This window comes from Taudactylus pleione, unplaced genomic scaffold (assembly GCF_031769625.1).
Source record: "Taudactylus pleione unplaced genomic scaffold, aTauple2 ptg000434l, whole genome shotgun sequence".
In the NCBI taxonomy this organism is placed as follows: Eukaryota; Metazoa; Chordata; class Amphibia; order Anura; family Myobatrachidae; genus Taudactylus; species Taudactylus pleione.
Window position 1 is genome coordinate 3,421,909 of NW_028284836.1, and position 19,748 is coordinate 3,441,656.

Consider the following 19,748-nt stretch of genomic DNA (forward strand, 5'->3'; position numbering starts at 1 on the left):
CAGGATGGCCGAGGCAACTGTGACACTGACGCCATATTTTCTGCGTAAGGGATCGCAGCTGTAGGCAGATACAGGCCCCTGAAAATGGTTACAACACGCCTGCGTTTCTGTCGCCCCCCATGCCTACTAATGCTCCTAAATGATCCCTGAATGTCAGTCACTTTGCGATTAATCCCTCACTGCGAGAGGAATCGCAAAAGGTACCTTGACACGTGCGCGGTGCGAACCAGACAAATGCGGCCGCGCCTGTTAATCGCTCAACTTCGTAAATATCTGCATTGCATCCACATTATTAAACATAATAATAATAATATTAGTACTATGCTGGTAACAATGATAACCGCCATACATTGTTATAGAAAGTGTCAGAACGATGGCTTGAAAGCCTGCCAGCAATGGATATTTTGGCTAAGGGGCTTTACCAAGAAGTGCTTGATTGATGATTGTGGACCCGGGGACCAGGATTCGGGAGGGGGGAGAACTGTTCAGGTATACGAGCAGTCAGTGACCTCGGACACAGGGCGTGGGAGAACCACTGACTCACACAGAGAAAGTTGGGAGGGTGGAGGGGGGGGGGGGGGTTTGCTGGTGGAATCCATCTGCCCCCAAATTCTATGCACGTTTCATTCGTGGCACTTAAGGTTAAATCTATTGTTGTTTGCAGAAAAGCAACACAGACAGGAAGATTTAAGGCGAACACATTATCCAGGTTCTGGCTGCCAGCAATAGGCAAGAGGAGATGCAGATAGCAAATCGGAGAAATGTCCAACGAAATACACGACAGATTCATCATGAAGATAAAATTCCCTAATATGCTACAAGTAAGAGGAAGGAGGCTCTGCGGCACAGCACATTGCACTATAAACGGGCACTGGTATTAGAGAAGTGCAGAGATGTACAGCAGGGTGCAGTGCAATACAGAAACATGTATGGAACCATATACAGGATGATGGGGCTAGCGCTTGTGTCGGATATTGTTCTCAGTAACTGGAGAGCAACAAGGGGAGATAAGCTCCATTAGTCTTCAGAAGGAGAGAACCCTACGCCGTCAGGGTCTATGGGGGGAGATGTATCAAACCTTAGAGAGAGAGAACTTCTAACTGCCACTTTTCAAACACAGATTTTAAAATGACAGTTGGGTTGAGTACCCATTAGAATGACGTCCAATCGTGCAGATGGTCGGGGTGACTTCCATTCATCCCGGATCATCACAGATTGGCCGTACACACTAGACGATTTAATGAACGATGGAACAATACCTCATTCCGTCCTTCATTAAAATGCACAGCCGCACACACAATATCGCTTGATTAGACTGTGCAGCATGGTCAATCAAACAATCTCGTATGTGATCTGCAGGAGCGCGCAATTGTGCCTACATATTAGACAATATGCACAATTTGTCATTCAGATACGGCAAATCGTGCCGATATCGTTTGACAGCGTTTTAATGTGTACCCAGCCTTAGAAGCTGATTGGTTGATACTTTAGCTCTCTCCACTTTATCTATCCCCTAAATGGTGGGACTGCAGCAGATACCGCCGATATCCATGGGGGCTGTGCCGTCATATGCACAAGATGGTATTATCCTATGGTGGCCTATGGGTAACTTTTTGCAAAAACCCTCCCCGGCAATGGATGCCGGTAGATTGTGCATGTGCAGGAGTCCAGAAAGTGGTGTGAAGAGACCATTGCTGTGGTCACTACACTCAGAACGGGACAGGCTCCTGTCCCTGAGGGTGTATATTAATACAGGTTGATTCTCCCATATCCATAATTCTAAAAACTAAAAATATTCCCAACATCGGAAAATTTCATGGCAGCTGTGATGTCATGATGTGACCGTCACTAGTATCAATGGCCAATGACTAGTGTGGTGTAGGCGTGGTCCACAAGGCGGACCTCTCCCACGCAGCACCAGCTGGGCCCCCCCCACGACACCCGCAGCACCCATCAGATCCCATTGCAGCACCAACCAGACCCCATCGTGACACCCGCAACACAAGCTGGGCCTCTCATGACACCCACCGGACCCAGATCTCAGGTATTCCAAAAACCAAAATAATCCAAAATTCGAAATGGTCCTGGACATTTCGGATATGGGAGATTCAACCTGTACATTTGGCCAGTCTTTAATATCCTATTGCGGCGATAAGAAATTACAATTATTGGGTCTAAAACCTGATAATTGATAAATATGCCCATAAAAATGGCTGAATAGGCCCTCAGCCTTCAGGGGACAATCAGGTCCTTATCAAAGCTTCGAACCGGCATTCAACTTGCAGAGAATAAGTGGGTAACAGTAAAAAGTTATTTCTGGAAAAGTAAGATCGGACACCTCACATTTAAACCATATAAATGTTATGTGACATAACTGCTGGGTAACCAATGCCATGTAAACCATCCTAATTATGTACATAGCCCACAGGGTATACTTTGTATTCCAAGCAAAGGATTGTCTCTTATTTTATTATGCCAAAGATGAAAACAAAAAGCGTCCATATGATACTGTAACCACCCGTCTAGTGTAGACCTATATCCTCTGAAATGGAACAGGATAAAGTTTACCAAGTTTTTTACACTTACAGGGGTATTCAATATGGGAGCGATAAAATCGTTTTTGCGTTAATATTGGAGGTATGACGTCATTATCGCAGGTTTTACTTTTACACCGTGTTCAATTTCAAAGACTTAGCGCAGTTTTGAAAAGTCTTTGATAAAAAAATGGGGATAACTTTTCACCATTGAATAGGTGTCGAAAAAAAGTGCAGAATTGGGGTTTAGGGGTGCAGGCTTAAAAAAAAAAATAGCCTGCACCCCTGGGTATGACATTTAAAAAAGAACTGTGTCAAAAAAAGTTTGAAAAAAAATAGGGACACCCCAAAAAATGAATTTAAAAATTGGGGTGAAAAAAAAAAAAATGGGAAAAAATAGTTTAAGAATAGGGAAATAGGTTCAGGGCTATTGTGCAAGTATGCGGCAGGTGTTTTCTAGAATACAATTATAGCGGCAGGTGCACAAATGCAGAATTTTTAAAAACTTACTTTAGGGACATCAAAATATGCTAGTACCCATTTTCATGTACCCCAAATTTGATGGGAACCACTTAAAAAAACGAAAAAAATAACCTAAGTGCTCTTCTGCAACACTTCTTCAATGTCGGGAAAAAACACCTGCTGCGGCTATTTAAATCCCCGACTTTTCAATTAAAGGCTAAAACGGGGGTACCCATAGTGATCCCCCATGTTTTTACAACTTTAGGGGGGTCTTAAAATTCTTAACTTTACGCAAATCCAACTTCGGAGGCTCCCATTTTCGTTAATTTTATATTGAATACGGGGACAAGCGGGCGCGCGCCCGATACTTTAACGCAGGTAAAAACTCCGATATGAAACGTTAACTTCGACAGTGAAGTTAACGTTTCATATTGAATACCCCTCTTAAAGTTAAATAGCCAAAGTCTATGTAAAACCTTCTGGCTCTCGTGTAATATAGGGTTATGTAATTTTCTGTCGCCAATGACACGGTCAGAATAAATCAGCTGACATCCCAGCGGCATATGGACAAAAGTACCAATATTTTGATTTTATTGGACAAAATTAATTAATGACTGCATTTGGAATCATGTACGCATAAGCCGTACAATGTCACCTTCTGTGGCAATACCGGGCACACTACCACACACCGCTGTAAATAAATCACATATATTTCATTGCAATTACACGGATACCAAAGAGGTTTACCGTTTGCTAGTACTAATAGCTCTTGTGCTGCACGGTTGGTTAACGTAACAACCTGTCCCAAACCCCCCCCCCCCATTACTCCCAACAAATCACAATTCCAGGGCAAATATTAATTTAAACTACCTAGCGATCACAGGTACACAGAAGATGGCAGTGTGGATGGCAATGATTATCTCGTAAAGCATGAAATATGGAAAACCTCATCCTGTGGAAAAAGCAGCCACAACGTTTTGTGTGTGCGACGCCTCAAACTTGTCCACTTTTGTTTAGTTGGAAATTGAAGCGGGCGATGCCACACAAACAGGAGTACAGCTTTCTAGTCAGAATTTTCGGTTGCAAACTGGTACAAAGATTCTGCCCTGAATGTTCGCATTTACATTATCAGGGCCTTTGTGCTCCCTCCGCGCCCTCCTCCTCCTCCGACATTGTCATCCCGGTCTCCAAGGGAACACTCCCACCCCCCCACTGCCGCCCCTTCAAGCGTTGAGACAGGCCGAGCTTAACGAGGGGTGTGAAAAGGGTACCAAGTCAAAGGCCAGATTTGCCTCCTAAGAGTCCGAATGCCAACTTTTGTCATGCAATGAAAGGCTCTGTAGCCATGGGAACCAAGTTTTGTCAAAAGATTTTGTGCACAAAGGGATTCCCATTTAGGAGTAGCACCATGCACCAGTAACTGGGAAAGATTTCCTGACAGACTAACGGGAATTTTCACAATAAAAAAAATAAAAAAAGTGATCACTTTATCCAAAGGAATATACAAATCAATTAAATACAGTGGATTTGGTGGTAAATTAATGACAAAATAAATAACAATAATAAAAAAAAAATAAAAAAAAATTATATATATATATATATATATATATATATATATATATAAAAAAAAGAATGCTAAAGAAAAATAAAAAATAAATTTTGTACTAACAATTAGACACCATCAGTAATATTTCCCTGAAAATGCATGTGCGTTATTCGTTATTTAATTACATATACAAATATTTGCTTAATAGCAGGAATGCCACAACTGTAGACACGCTACGGTGTCTCTATAGTAAGTGGAAAAAAGAAAAGAAAAATCATACTTAGTCACGCACAGAGGTGACACTGAATGTCTGTTTCGCCAGAGTCGTGCGTGTAGACCATTTTCTGACTGGATTGAAGGGTTAATATTTGCTCAGAGTGTTGCGCACACACACACACACACACAAAAAAAATACATGTTTGTTTAAAAAAAAAAAAAAAAAAGTTGTAGAATTCTAATCAGTAGTTTACCTGTGCACATATTCCCAAAAACGATTCTTCTTTTAAGTCACACTTAAAAGATGATTGACCTGTCCACGGTGTTTACATTAACGCCTTGTCAGAGGAGAGGACATGTCTTTCATTAGTGAGATAAAAAGTAAAAACTACACAAGTACATAAATACAAAAACAAAAAATACAGCTACAGATTTCAGTGTTATAAAGAACATGTGGACATTGGAGCGGGTTCCAAGAGAGGAGACCATTTACGACAGGGATGGGGAACCTCAGGCCCGGGGGCCATATGAAGGCCCCCAGAATCATTTGGTCTGGCCCTCGGAGCTGTTTCTCATCTGGCTAGCAGGGTGCCTAGAATGGCACAATGCAGCCAGACACTATGCAGCAGTGCAGCCTGGAGCGTCCTTAGGATGCTTCAGGTGGTCACACCACTGCCCTTACAGCTCCCTGGGCACTGCAGTAATCACCAACAATTTTTGCCCCGCCCCTGTGTGACATCACACAGAGGGGGTGTGGCCTGCCCCGAGCCCGCGAATAATGTTATATATATCAAAATGGCCCTCGGCAGAAAAAAGGTTCCCCACCCCTGATTTACGGGCTTAAACGGCATATTGCCTCTAGTGGCCAGGAATGCTGGGACCTGTAGTTCTTCCACTTACACCACTTATCGAAGATTGCACCAAGAAATGCTTTGCAAAACCAAAACTTAAGCTGGGTATCTTAGTCCTATTCCTAGTGACCACCCATACGGAGTAACCTTGAGCGTCAAGCTACATTGGCTACTTAGTACTTGGACCTGTTGACCACTTTAGATCAAGCTGAATGGAGACGCCCGAGGGCCCGATTTATTGCAAACGCAACGCGACGCCAGCTGTGATCGGAATGCAAACAGAACACTAATGCAACTATACGCACGTCCTAAGTTGTACGCATCTATGCGATCGCACTGGCGTGCCCTTCCGTAGGCAAGAGTGGTTGTTCCAAATGCAACAGTGGTCGTTATCAATATCACCGGCACTTGCCCTTACCCCATGACCAGGAGACCTGCACGAAGTTGGCGTCCTCTTTGCATGCGCACGGTGATTAACTCCGGCTACACATGCGTGATATACCCCGATGGCTACACGCCCATTATATACTCTGACTCAGCCACGGAATGGTTCTCTTGCATGCAATGCTGCCCAGTTACTAAACCAAAACCAAACGGGCCAATGATGGCACTGAATGGGGAGACCACGGTGACCAGAATATTTGTTAAATGGCCGGATTCGCGTACTGCCAAACCTTCCATATCTCCCGATAAACAATGTCTGCAATATACATAAACAATTACATATCAGGCAGAGTTATGGCACGTCACGGACAGTATCTGTCCATCAGACTTGTTTGTTCTAAACCTTCCGATAATAAAATGGGGCTAAACTGAAAATGGGACCAATTTGTCTGTCTGGAGAGGTTACAATGAAGCCCTGATCTCACATTCCCTGAACACCGGTATTTGTAGACGTTTGTACTGAGGAGCTGGACAGGAATTGTCAGACGGAGAGCAGGTTTGGGTGGTTCTCACCTCAGAGACCTCCAGCCTGGACTCTTTGTGTGATGTCTGGGGTGGACTTGGGGCCCGGCTGCCGTCTCCGCTGCTATCAGTCACCAAATCACGATACTATCACTGCCCAAGGCACACGTATAACAGCAAACACAACACACAGTAAGGTCCGCTATGCTATGCCCCAGTATAGGCAGGTGCTTCAGTCGGTCAGTTCTGCCTTACAAAGGTTTTAAGAAGAACAGGATCTCTGCTATGTATTCCTCGTACATCATCACAATAAGTCCAGTGTGTATTGCGATTTTAATGGTTGTAGAATCTACAGGAGGAGCGGACGCCACGCTATATATACTTAAATATTTATGTAGCTTGTAACCTCTTGTCAACATTTCTAGACACCGAATGAGTATCCCAAACCAGCTAACTAGCCTTAAAATGATGCACAATTATTAATACTACATTTTTCCCTCGTCAGTGTATTTGAATAATAAAGTCCCTGGAATATTTTTTTTATCCTATGCAATGTCCCTATTTTTCAACATTGTCCCTATTTTCATATTAAGAGCCGTATTCAATCAGTTACGCGTAAAAGTTTCACATGCAGGACTGTTCGCCCATATCACGTATTTTAGCAGGGGAAACTTATCGTGCGCGTACCCGCTATTCGCCCTATTCAATTCCAAAAGATGTGAAAATGGCGACACGCGATGTCAGAACAGGCGAAAAGTGGTGTCGGAATCGGGGAAATCAGCCTGAACCCCCCAAAAAAGATGCAGAAACATTGGGGATCAATGTAGTAGTGCCCGATTAGCCCTAATAAAACTGTTTGGGGTACTTAAGTTCACACAATTGGCATTAATTAGCGTATTTGCTGCACAAGAATGGCATAAAGCAGCATTTTTTAAAGAAAATAAGTAGTCCTGTCAAATTTGGGGGACCTGAAAATGGGTGCTAGCATATTTTAATGTCTCTAAAGTTCAGTTTTAATAAAGTGAAATTCCCCCCTCATATAAGCACCTGCAATCCCAAAAACACTAGACCCCTTCTTAGAGCACCCCCAGAACCTTATTTTGCTAGTTTGTGAACTTGTCCTCCCAATTTGTGCTTTTTCACCGCCCAAATTCAAAGTAATTTTTTGGGGCGTTCCTCACTTTTTTTTTTTTTAGGGATTTTTTGACGCAGTTATCCTTTGGGGGGCTGTCCTAAGGGTTCCGAGTGGTTTCCCCACCTTTGCACCCCAAAACAGTTGCTAACTGCGATACTTTTTCACGGATCTCAGATTTTCGCTTCTAATTGAATACGGGCCTAAATATGGTACACGACTAAAAAAACAAGCTATGTCTCACTTAATTACCCCCCCCCCCCGTATGTAGGGAAAATGTGCAGGTCAGCTTATCTCCATCTCCCAGCAGCCCCCCTAATGCCTTTTCTCACAGTCAACCCCCCCCATCTATACATAAAAAGAAAAGCACAGCAGGGGCAGGATGAGATAAAGATGTGCAGAGACCAGAGGTAGCGGTCCTGTCTATCAGCAGCTGTGGCAGAACTACAGGTCCCAGCTTGCCCTGTCAGAGAGGAGTAATGTGGATCTCCAGCTGCTGTGGAACCGCAAGTCCCAGCATAACTGACAGGACAGCCGGAGAGTCGCAGGTTCTTTCAGCCGTTGTACAGACAGTGGAGTGATAGAGCAACGTGCTGTCAGGGAGACCACCATTACTATATGCAATAAACAGGATGGGGTCTGTCACCAGGAAGGACCACAACCTATTTTTATTGTCCCAACAACACACAGCTTTCATGTTCCGCTCCCTTCCTTCAGGCCTCTGTTCTGTGCTTCCACATCACCCCTGTGTTACAGGTGTCTGGGCGGGGCCGGCCCTTATCACAGATAACATACACATAAATTAGTATAATGGTGGGAACAGGTATCAGTATCTACAGTACATGGAGACATCGCTGTATAATATATTACACTATCCTCAACATGGGACTGTCATTACCAGGCTTTTACTGTATAATATTGTGTAATTCAGTTCCAGGTTTAAAGGTTTTTCCTCAGAATTGTTGATATTTTTCCAATACTCACAAAGTATAACAGAATAAACTATATAAAAGATGCTCGTATTCTAGGGGGTATATCAACTGAAGGTCGATGATCCTCGGTGAAAATCAATCAACATCGATGTTGTGTTTCTGCGGCCATATCACACATTTCCGAACACTTAAAAAAAAATAATTGTCTGTTAGTAAATGTGCGATTTATCCCCAGAAACACAACATCGATTTTTTCTTTTTTTTTATTGATTTTAAATCAATTTCAAATCAACTTTTAGTAAATATTACACTAGGTCTTTTTATGGTAACATTTATTTAATAGGAGATTCTAAAAGCAAAAGAGCAGAATGATGTACAGCCAAGAGCCGGATTCAATTAGCCGCGAAAAGTGCAGTTTGGAGAAAAGTTTTCGCCAATTTGCGCTTTTCGTCTGTTTTCTACTTTTCTCTGTATTCAATTCCAGGACGTTTTCGCCTACGCAAAAACTTTACATGATAAAATAGGCGAAAAAGATTCTCCACATAGAGGCAGGCGAATTGGAAGTGCAAAATCGCTATTTTGAGGTGCAAATGTGGGGAATTGATCCAGAACCCTTTGGGCACCCACCCCAATAACTATTAGTCAAAAATACTTTAATTTAAAAAAAAAAAATAATAATAATTACAAGTCATTTTTGGGGCGAAAATGTAAAAAGTGTTGGAAAATGGGTAAAAAAGTGGGGGGTCCTGGTATTTTGGGGGGCTATGATACAGGTGTTTTTGAGATTGCAGGAGGCTGCAGCAGGTGCATTTTTAAGGTGTTTTTTTAAATCTTAATTTTAGAGACATCAAAATATACTAGTACCCATTTTCATGTACCCCAAATTTAACTACAGTACTTGTTTTTCTGAAAAACCTTTGCTTTCTATAATTTTTCCACCCATATGCATATATCAGCCCTTTGCCTCAAAATAAGTTCACTAAATACCTTTATTAGGTGTACTAGTACTATTCTATATTGATTCTCAGGGTCCCTGAAGCTTTTTATGGGGTACAGACTGATTTCCCGCAAAAAAAAAAAAAAAAAAAAAAGATGTAATTTACGCTGGTTTTGCTTTGTAAAACATTCGCCTATACGCGTTTTCACCTGTTTTACAACTGATTAGGACAAAAAGCGGGGACACGCATGGAGAAAATATTGCGGCAAAACAGGCGACTTCATTCTGCTTTTTGCCAGACTGCACTTTTCGCGGCTAATTGAATTCGGCCCTAACTTGCTTTGCTGGGGGCAGTGGCGTAACTAGGGCAGGGCGAGCGGGGTTCGTGCCCTGGGCGCCGTTGGACCGGCGGCGCTGGGGGGGCGCCGCCGGCCACGGTACCGGCCCGCCCGCCGTAGATAGCCAGTGTAGCGCCGACCGCAATGAGTGCGGACAGCGCTACACATTTGCACAGGACCGGCGCTAGGCTTCCAGCACCGGTCCTGTGCTGCACGCCTGAGCCCGTTCCCTCCCCCTGAGCGCTTGCCCAATAGCGCCAGGAGGCGGGCTCAGGCTGTGCATAACACACGCATCGCCGCCAGCGCTGGCGGCGATGCGTGTGTTAAACAGCAGCCAATGAGAGTCAGATAGACTCTCATTGACTGCTGCAGCACCCACTGCAAGAACCGGACTTCCGTCCGGCTCCTGCAGTGGGTAATGGGACTGACGTCATGACGTCAGTCCCATAATGCTGAGCGCGCCAGCCCGGGCGGACTTTAGGGCAGGAGCGGCATCGCGGACAGGAGCAGCGTGGAATCAGGTAAGTATATTTTTATATATATTTATTTATTTTTAAACCTATCTGCACAACGGGGGAGGGGTTGGCTACTACTGGGGGAGGTGTGGCTACTACTGGGGGTGCCATTGGGAGGACCTCTACTGGGTGGGGGCTACTCTACTGGGGACTACCACTCTAAAAGGGGCCTATTACTAGAGGCACTGCACTCGGGGGACCACTACTGGGGGCAATAATCCACTACAGGGACCACTGGATAGGGGGGGGGGGTCACTACTGGGAGTCTGCATCAGGGGGACCACTACTGGGGGCACTGCATGGGGCACTATATAAGGGGCTTACTGCTAGGGGCACACTACAGGGGGCACTAGATAGGGGGGATCACTACAGGGTGCCTGCATAAGGGGACCACTACTGGGAAAACTGCATGGGGGGGGGGGGGACTACTGCTGGGGGCACTATATAAAAGGGCACTGCATAAGCGGATACCGCTACTGGGCGCACTGCATTGTGGGGACTGCTACTGGGGGCACTGCATAAGGGGGAACACTACGTGGGGCACTGCATTTGGGGGGGCCACTACTGGGGGTACTGAGTAAGGGGAACTAATTGGGGGCTGTATAAGAGGGACCACTACTGGGGATACTGTATAAGGGGCTCTACTATGGGCCTGCATGAGAGGGACCACAACTGCATACTGGGGGTACTGTATAAGGGGTACTACTGGGGTTAAGGTGCATATGGATAGGAATGTTCAGATTGAAAATAAAGGGGTGTGTCATGTTGACACGCCCCATTTTTAAGTGACCACGCCCATTTTTGCCACGCGCGCGCACATTGGGGGGGGGGCTCCCTTTTCAAATTTGCCCTGGGCTCCAAATACCCTAGTTACGCCACTGGCTGGGGGTTGTAGTACACCAATAGTGTAATATGCATACATACAATGCCCAGACACAAGCTGCCCTTTGAAGTGACTTTCAACTGTTGGCAACTATAGTGCTAGGGTTTCTGTTGGAAGGTCCGCAGGTGTGGGCCCCAGAGAGGTGGTTCCCAATAGAATGCAATCAGGGGGGCACAAGGAAACAGATTCTGGCTCCCAATTGTTGTGCATTCCTGGTTAAGTGCATCTTTAGGAGCATATTTATTAAAGTAATTTTGTGGGATGTATGAAGGGGGTACCACAGCAGCTATCAGAGACTTCCCACATTTTGCATTCTTGTTACATTCCTGAAATACATAGAGGGACATGTATCACATCTTTTAAAGAGTGGAGAATTTACCCATAGCAACCAATCAGCTTCTACCTATCATTTAATAGAATGTACTCGATAAACGCTAGCTAGAAGCCGATTGGTTGCTATCGGAAACTTCTTCACTCTTTAGAACGCTTGATACATCTCCCCCTTAATGAGAAGAATAAATAGACCCCTTAGAGAGTTGTCCGGAAGCCCAGGAAGACTTGCTGTGAATACCCACAGTTTTATATATTTGAGATACAGGACAGATCTGGGAGTTAGGGGTCGTTCTCTAGAAAGACTTGTGATAATTACACATTTGTAGCATAAACCTCTACAGTGAGGAACACGTCGCTCCATGTAGTAAGACAGAGAGCCATTATTACCAGCCGGGCTGCCAGCGGTCCCGGATTTCCTGGACCAGTCCCAGGCCTGGATGATTTGTCCCTGGAGGGAAAAGAGCGGCCATTTTGTTGGGTTGTAGTCATTAGTCTGCACACAATCCATTCACTAAGAACCAACATTTTTTTAAAAAAAGAATCTCATATTATACTTAAGACCCTAATAGGATTTGTGCCAGGGGATTTTAGTGACATATGCATAAACCAGGTAGCAGGATTAGGACTTAAATTATGGAGAGCGGTGAGGCACTTAAGGGGTTACATCCGCACTCTCTCAGCTGGATACGGGCCGGCTGGAGAGTTGTCACCGGAGCTGGGAGTATTGATCAGATGGGGGACAATGGAGGAACTTATTGAATCGGTGAATGCCGACAGAGGGGGCACAAAGCCCCCATTTTCCCACCTCATTGTGCAGCACTGCACAATGACACAGAGGTCTCTGTGTAAGCACAGCAGGGCAGCCCAAGCTCCATCCATCCTGCGGGGAGAAAGACAGACAACAAAAGGCTTATTTCCCACTGATCTCCTCACAAGCATCCCTTTCACCAGGAGGAAACGCACGGATTTACACCACTCTCTCCTATGCCAGTGGGGGAAGGTGGGGCACAACCAAAACCTGACCCATTAATGGCACTTCACACATTGCTTCAGGGAGAGATGAGGAGAACATTAAATATTACCATCTCTCCTGATCAATGCAAGTTTCTGTGAGAGATAAAATATTAATTTCTGTTGCAAACCAATCTGTATTTCTACTATTGCTCAACGGCTATATCCATCAACCCTACACTTAAGTATGTGCTTAGAGGTTTACCAGAGACCCTGTATGTTTGTACAACGGGCAAGTCACACGCAGGTGGAGGCGGCCATTTTTGCTGAACCAGCCATGCATCATGAGATTTGGCAATGACAAATTTCACACAGAAACCAGTTTTGTATACAGAGTGCAATTTATATCCTGAAATAACGCATCAGTAATGAAATAATAATTCGATGTTCTGGGGAGTCCTAGATGAGGTCACATGAAAAAGGCGATATCTGAGTGACTTCGATCACAGGCGAAAAGCGGGAGTGAGGTATAGAGTATAATGCGGAGACTTGTTTTACTCTGGGTTTCCGTAATACCACCACACCCAGTATAATACTGGCCATCTTTATATCACAAGATTCTCGCCTACAAATAAACTGATAAACAATAATATGGACGCTGCCTACTTTAGCGCGGACCAAGTCATCGACCAAATAAATGGTTATGCTGAGCCTCTCTCAGTTGATCTGTTTAGTCATTTAATAGGTTATAAAGGGAAAACATACGTTAATAAACTGCAAGCTCATTTACTTCGTGGCTGCAGATTGAACACGAAATCCCATGCTTCAGAGATCACTGGCTACTTAGTTACCTAATAAACAGCGTTTGAGGTTTGTGAGGTGTACATTTATCAAAGCCATTTATTAAATGGTCTCACAAGGAAGACCAAAATAAATCCATTATAAGCTATATCTAAAAAATGGCTCTATTTTTTATATCAATCGTAGTAAAATATGACCTATCAAATGTGCCAATCAACTACACTCAATGCAGGCAGCCATTTTGTAGCGATCAATACACTAGGAACTGCAGCAGTGTCTCGCGTCTCAGTGATTTCACAAGTTCCTGAGGGACAGGAGAGAATTTCATGAATATGAAGCTGAATTTCCCTATGCGTAGGCACCAGATGTATTTTGATCCCCTATATCAGAGGTATTCAACATGCAGCCCTCCGGTTTCTGTGGAACTAGAACTTTTACCGAAACCTGGGAATCGCTCAGTGATGGCAGAGAGTAGCCGGGAAGGCATGTGTTTTATTTACGTATTTCAGATGCTAAGGCGCCTTTTGTGACTTTCAATAGAGTAGGTACAGCGTCACAGGATTTACTCATGAATAGGCCACAGGTAGCAAAGCTCGGACGGTATTGGCAAAAATCGGAAAAATATTACGTCTTATTTCATTGAAAAAGAACAAACATTTGCCAAGATGAAGTAACGGCAGTGAATGTGATGAATGGCTCCTTGGCTTTGTATTTACTGGAATAGCTGAAAACTCCTTCACACGACACAAAGACGAAACATAAAAAGAGCAATTAATTACGTTCAGCGCAGTCACGCTACAAATTGATGCTTCGCCAGCGATGCAGAACAATATGCTTATGTCAAAACAAAAGTAAAAACAAGGTTAGAGGCGTAGAAAAGTAGGGCGAAGCACGATGAAAATAAAATGGTTTTATAAGTTTCAAATAAAGAATAAACTTAGCATAAAAAAAACATCTTTTGATATCCAGGCTGTGACTTTATCACAGATTTTATGGCTGCTCAAGTAAGAACAAGGGGTCATTTAATATTTAAGATAAAAATACACATTTGCTTTGTATAAAAACAAACATACACACATATATACATATACAGTTCTGTGCAAAAGTTTTATGCCGGTGTGGAAAAAATGCTGCAAAGTGAGAATGCTTTCAAAAATAGAAGTTTTAATAGTTTATTTTTATATATTGAAGAAACGCAAAGTGATTGAACAGAAGAGAAATATAAATCAAATTTTGGTGTGACCTCCCTTTGCCAAAACAGCATCAATTCTTCATGGTACACTTGCACACAGTTTTTGAAGGAACTCTGCAGGGAGGTTGTTCCAAACATCTTGGAGAACAAACCACAGATCTTCTGTGGATGTAGGCTTGCTGAAAACATCCTGTCTCGATGAAGTTCAGATCAGGGCTCTGTGGGGGCCATATATTCACTTCCAGAACTACTTGCTCTTCTTTACACTGCAGATAGTACTTAAATGACATTGGCTGTATGTTTGGGGTTGTTGTCCTGCTGCAGAATACATTTGGAGCCAATCAGACGCCTCCCTGATGGTATTGCATGATTGGTAAGTACCTGTCTGTATTTCTCAGCATTGAGGACACCATTAATCCTGACAAAAACCCCAACTCCATTTGCTGAAATGCAGCCCCCAACTTTCAAAGAACCTCCACCATGCTTCACTGTTACCTGCAGACACTCATTATTGTACAGCGCTCCAGCCCTTCGGCGAACAAACAGCCTTCTGTTACAGCCAAATATTTAAAATGTTGACTCATCAGTCCAGAGTACCTGCCGCCATTTTTCTGCACCCCAGTTCCTATGTTTTCGTGCATAGTTGAGTCGCTTGGCCTTGTTTCCGCATTGAAGGTACTGTATGGTTTTTTGGCTGCAGTTCTTCCATGAAGACCACTTCTGGCCAGACTTCTCCGAACAGCAGATGGGTGACCTGGGTCCCACTGGTTTCTGCCAGTTCTGAGCTGATGGCACTGTTGGGACATCTTCTGATTTCGAAGGGAAGTAAGCATGATGTGTCTTTCATCTGATGCACTAAGGCCCTCATTCAGAGCCGTACGCTCTGAGCAGAGCGCACGCTCTGAATGAGGGCCGCCCTCCATAAAAATGGAGCGTCCTCCTGGACGCTCGTATAGCTGTGGGTCACCACCCACAGCCTATACGAGCGTGCAGTTTGATGGCCGCGATCGTCGTGACCATCGCGACCATCGCCACTGCGAGCCGGAGCCTGCGGTTGAGTTTTTCAACCGCAAGGCCCGGAGTGATTTTGGCTCTATCAGAGCCAGAATCACTCCCACTGACATCACTAGTGATGTCAGTGGGCCGGCTTCTGACGGTAGGCGTTCCGTTGGGAATGCCCCCGTCTGGGAGGCATGCCCCCGGCACGCCCACCAAAGGGGGCGTGCTGTCAATCAACATCGACAGCACGCCCCCTTTGATCAGACACAACGAGCGAAGGAAAGTCCTTCGCTCGTCGCATCTGGCGCATGCGCACGACGGAGCTCCCTCCGTCGTGCGCATGCTCAGTGCAGACCACCGACCCACTTGCGAGCGGACAGCCGATTGCGAGTGAGTCTGAATCAGGCCCTAAGTTCCTTGGCCAACCACAGCACAGCTTGAAACCCCAGTCTGCTTTGAAATCTTTGCCTGGGAGAGACCTTGCTGATGCAGTATAACTACCTTGTGTCTTGTTGCTGTGCTCAGTCTTGCCATGGCCTATGACCTGTGATATGAAACGGTCTTCCACAACCTCACCTTTGTAGCAGAGTTTGGCTGTTCCTCACCTAGTTTTAAGCCTCCTACACAGATGTTTCTGTTTCAGTTACTGACTGTGGGCCTGATTCAGAGCCGCTCGCTAGATACGGTCGCTTGCTCCCAGCGTATGCAAATCCAGCGCACGCCCAGCAAGGCAGGCGATTGCCCGGCAAGGCATTAGCACGCCCACTATGTCTTGGCGTGCGATCACTTAGTGTATGCAGACGTCCACCAGCCATTCATAAGACGGCCACTTGCGCACGTCATCTCCTGGAAGTGCATGAAAACATTGATACATTGAGCACCATCGGATGTGCTCGCAGCGCTTGAGGCTGACTATACCTTGCCGCAAGCACTTCAGTGTATAATTCAACCAGGTGACGTGTACTATGACTCTGCTTTTTAATTATGCACACCTCTGAAATGGCATTAAGATGCTCAGGCACGCCTGTGTTCGCACCTCCACTCCCCCATTTATAATGTCCAGCCCCTGTTACCATCCACAAAGGGCTTGACCTGTCACTCATTCAGCTGGGCTGTCTATGCTGGGCGAGCGAGTACTTCCCGATCGCTCGCACTAGTTCGCGCACTGCGATGTGAACGGGTCTGAATCAGGCCCTGTGTTTCAACCTACATATGAAAATGATGATCATTATCACCTGTTTGGTATGATTGGTTACTCATACACCTGACTATAATCCTACAAAATCCCTGACTTTGTGCACGTGTACCTAGAAGAATTGATGCTGTTTTGAAGGCAAAGGGTGGTCAGGTCAGATTTCTCTTCTGTTCACACTTTGCATCTTGTTAACTGATAAAAACAAACTATGAACAATTCTATTTTTGAAAGCATTTTTACTTTGCAGTATTTTTTCCACAACTGCCTAAAACTTTTGCACAGTACTGTATCTATATATATTATTATGCCAAAAAATAGACTTTTCTTACTGATATACAGATGTGCCCATATACACCTATCCTGAAATTGTGCCAAATAGCCCCATTTGGCGTGCCACATGCTTTGCGACTTCCTCACACCGCAAAGGACAGCTGTTATCGGTAGAGCTTTTCTATGCGGTCTTCAATGCAAATCTATATGCATACTGTATTAATAAAGTCATGCCTCTAAGTAGTGGGATATATCATGTTCACAATGCGATACTTGATATATCCCGGCCTGAGGGGTCTATTTACTAAGCCTTGGATGGAGATACAGGTAAAGTGAACGGCGATAAAGTACCAGCCAATCAGCTCCTAACTGCCATGTCACAGGCTGTGTTTGAAAAAATGACAGTTAGGAGCTGGTTGGTTGGTACTTTATCTCCATCCAAGGCTTAGTAAATAGACCTTAGTCACTAATCTGAATAAAAAGGCAAAAGACGAAAGTCTGATACAAGTGGTCTGCGCCATACTTTGCGCCATGTATGCTTAATCTGCGAAAGAAAATACTATTCCTAAGCACCTAGTACACTATAAGCATACAGCTACAATGCGAATAAGATGCAAAATTCATGAAAAAGTCCTGAAAGAAAAAAAATAGCTACCGTTGGTGCAGCGTCTAAATCTCAACAAGCATCTCGTGCCATATGGTACAAAAAAAGCTAGGTGTACAGGGACACATCTGTATAACCTAGCACTTCCATAAACTTGCACGTAGAACAGGACAAGATGGCTGCCGTAATGCCTGAACAGCGTACGGCTAAATTTCGGCTTCTCATCAGGTGAAATCAGTAGCAGTCAGCTTCATTTTAAGCAAATCCTGATATAACCAATGAAACAAGTTTTAACTATTTCCTTATGTCTCAAAGATAATTGTATGTTGTTTTTACTAGCAGCGCAGGCTGTCTTTGAATGACTGTAGTGCAGGTTTGTGCAGTGGATTTTATATATATTAAACAGCCCGAAGGTGAATTCACTCGGCCCATAAATCAAAGTCTGGGGAGCAGGTTGCTTCAGGGTAACATACAGTGAGACGTGTATGGGATTTTCTAAGTCACAACACAGGGTTGCTTGGTGTCTCTCCACAGGAATCAACCTACAACTAATCGTGTTCAGCTTACTTTGCGCAGCCAGAAACATATAATAATACATGACATATTATATATAAATAGATATCTCCTTATGCTTCAGTGATGTTGCTGGTTTCAACTGAGTTGGTGGGCTCCCCCCTAAGCTATGTCATTATTATCCTTTACATTGATTTATGTCAATATTCTCTTTTAAATTTATTTATTAAGTTCAAATGCCAACATTAGCTCATAAGAATGATCTACAAGATATAAATAGTACATTCATTTACCAAATAAGCATCTTCCAGTGACCTACAAATTTCCTTAAATCCGTCTTCAGCTACTAGGGGCCGGATTCAATTAGAGGCGAAAAGCTGCGACCTATGATAAGTGCGATGTTTTCGCCTCATTCGCCTGTTTTGAGGGGAAGTTTTCGCCCACTTACACAATGCCCGCTCCCATTTTTCGCCCTATTCAATTGTAAAACAGACGAAAACGCATATGTGCGAATGCAGCGAAAAGGGCAGTCTTTTGGGGGAATCAGTCTGTACCCCCTAAAAGGACTAACTGACCCGGGGAATCAATATAGAAGTGTATTAATAGCCCTAATAAAAGTAGTTTTTTGGGGTGAATTAAGATACATTTTTAACCAAAAGGGTTCTGAACCACATTTTCCCACAAAGGGTTCTGAACTACACAAGTCCCCACATTTTACCTCAAAAATAGGGATTTTGCACTTATTTTCTCCTACCTTTGAGTGGAGAAACTTTTTTGCCTGTTTTTTGCCTATGGAGTTTCCGCAAATGCGAAGACGCCCTGGAATCGAATACGGCGATACTTCGGAAAGTGGCAAAAACATTGCATCGGCGAAAGGTTTTCGCCTCTAATTGAATACCGGCCTAAATAGGAAATATCTTTAGACAAGCCACCATCGTCAGATCAATAGCACAGCTCTGCAATGATGCCGCGTCACTGCGCACTAACAGGGAATCATCGGATTAGTAAGCAGACTCCATTTGTGTCATCAGCTCCGACCGCATCATCATGTCAGACTCGCTGACTCCGAGATTCCCAAATCCCAATATCAGATGCTGTGGCGCAGCTGGAACTGTCCTAGAAATATTACACCTGGTTAATAACTTTCAGCTTAGGGTGTAAGCCCATTGCTTGGGATCCATTCTCTCAGTCAGACCCACCTCCCATTGACTGCCTTGACCTAGTCTGCCCCAGCACACCCAGAGCTCCGCAGGTGCAGCCTGCTCCTATTTCCTGCCACCTGCTTCTATATCCTATGGACCACACTGACCACGAATAGCAGTGACCTACCGATGACAGGTGACCTAATCCTCTGCACTCACCAACAGTTCTCAATGCGTCGGTCGCTGATGTACCAGAATGGGGCTACACCCGTACCTGCCATTACAATCTTTGCTATTGATTTTAGTTGTACTGCAGCAGGTGCATGGGGTCTATGGGCCTGATTCAGAGCCGCTCGTAAGCGGCCGCTCGTTCGCTCCGAGCGATGTTTGCCCAACTGCGCATGCGTACGGATCGTTATACGCATGCGCGAACCAGTCAGTGCGGTCGAAATTCATGTGCTCGCAAAATAGCGAATGCCTGATAATTTGAGTGACA

The 19,748-nt window shown here is 44.4% G+C and overlaps 1 protein-coding gene across 3 annotated transcripts in view; it reads right to left on the reverse strand.

The window, feature by feature from the left end:
• FZD3 (frizzled class receptor 3) overlaps positions 1–19,748 on the reverse strand; it is a 75,236-nt gene that overhangs the window by 42,750 nt on the left and 12,738 nt on the right. The window contains exon 1 of one of the 3 annotated variants that reach the window (XM_088447557.1): positions 3,867–3,978. The exons of the other annotated variants lie outside the window; for them this stretch is intronic. The gene's annotated coding sequence lies outside the window, so the exon portion shown is untranslated. Of the gene's footprint in view, positions 1–3,866; positions 3,979–19,748 lie in introns of those variants that run through there. 3 annotated transcript variants of the gene reach the window in all.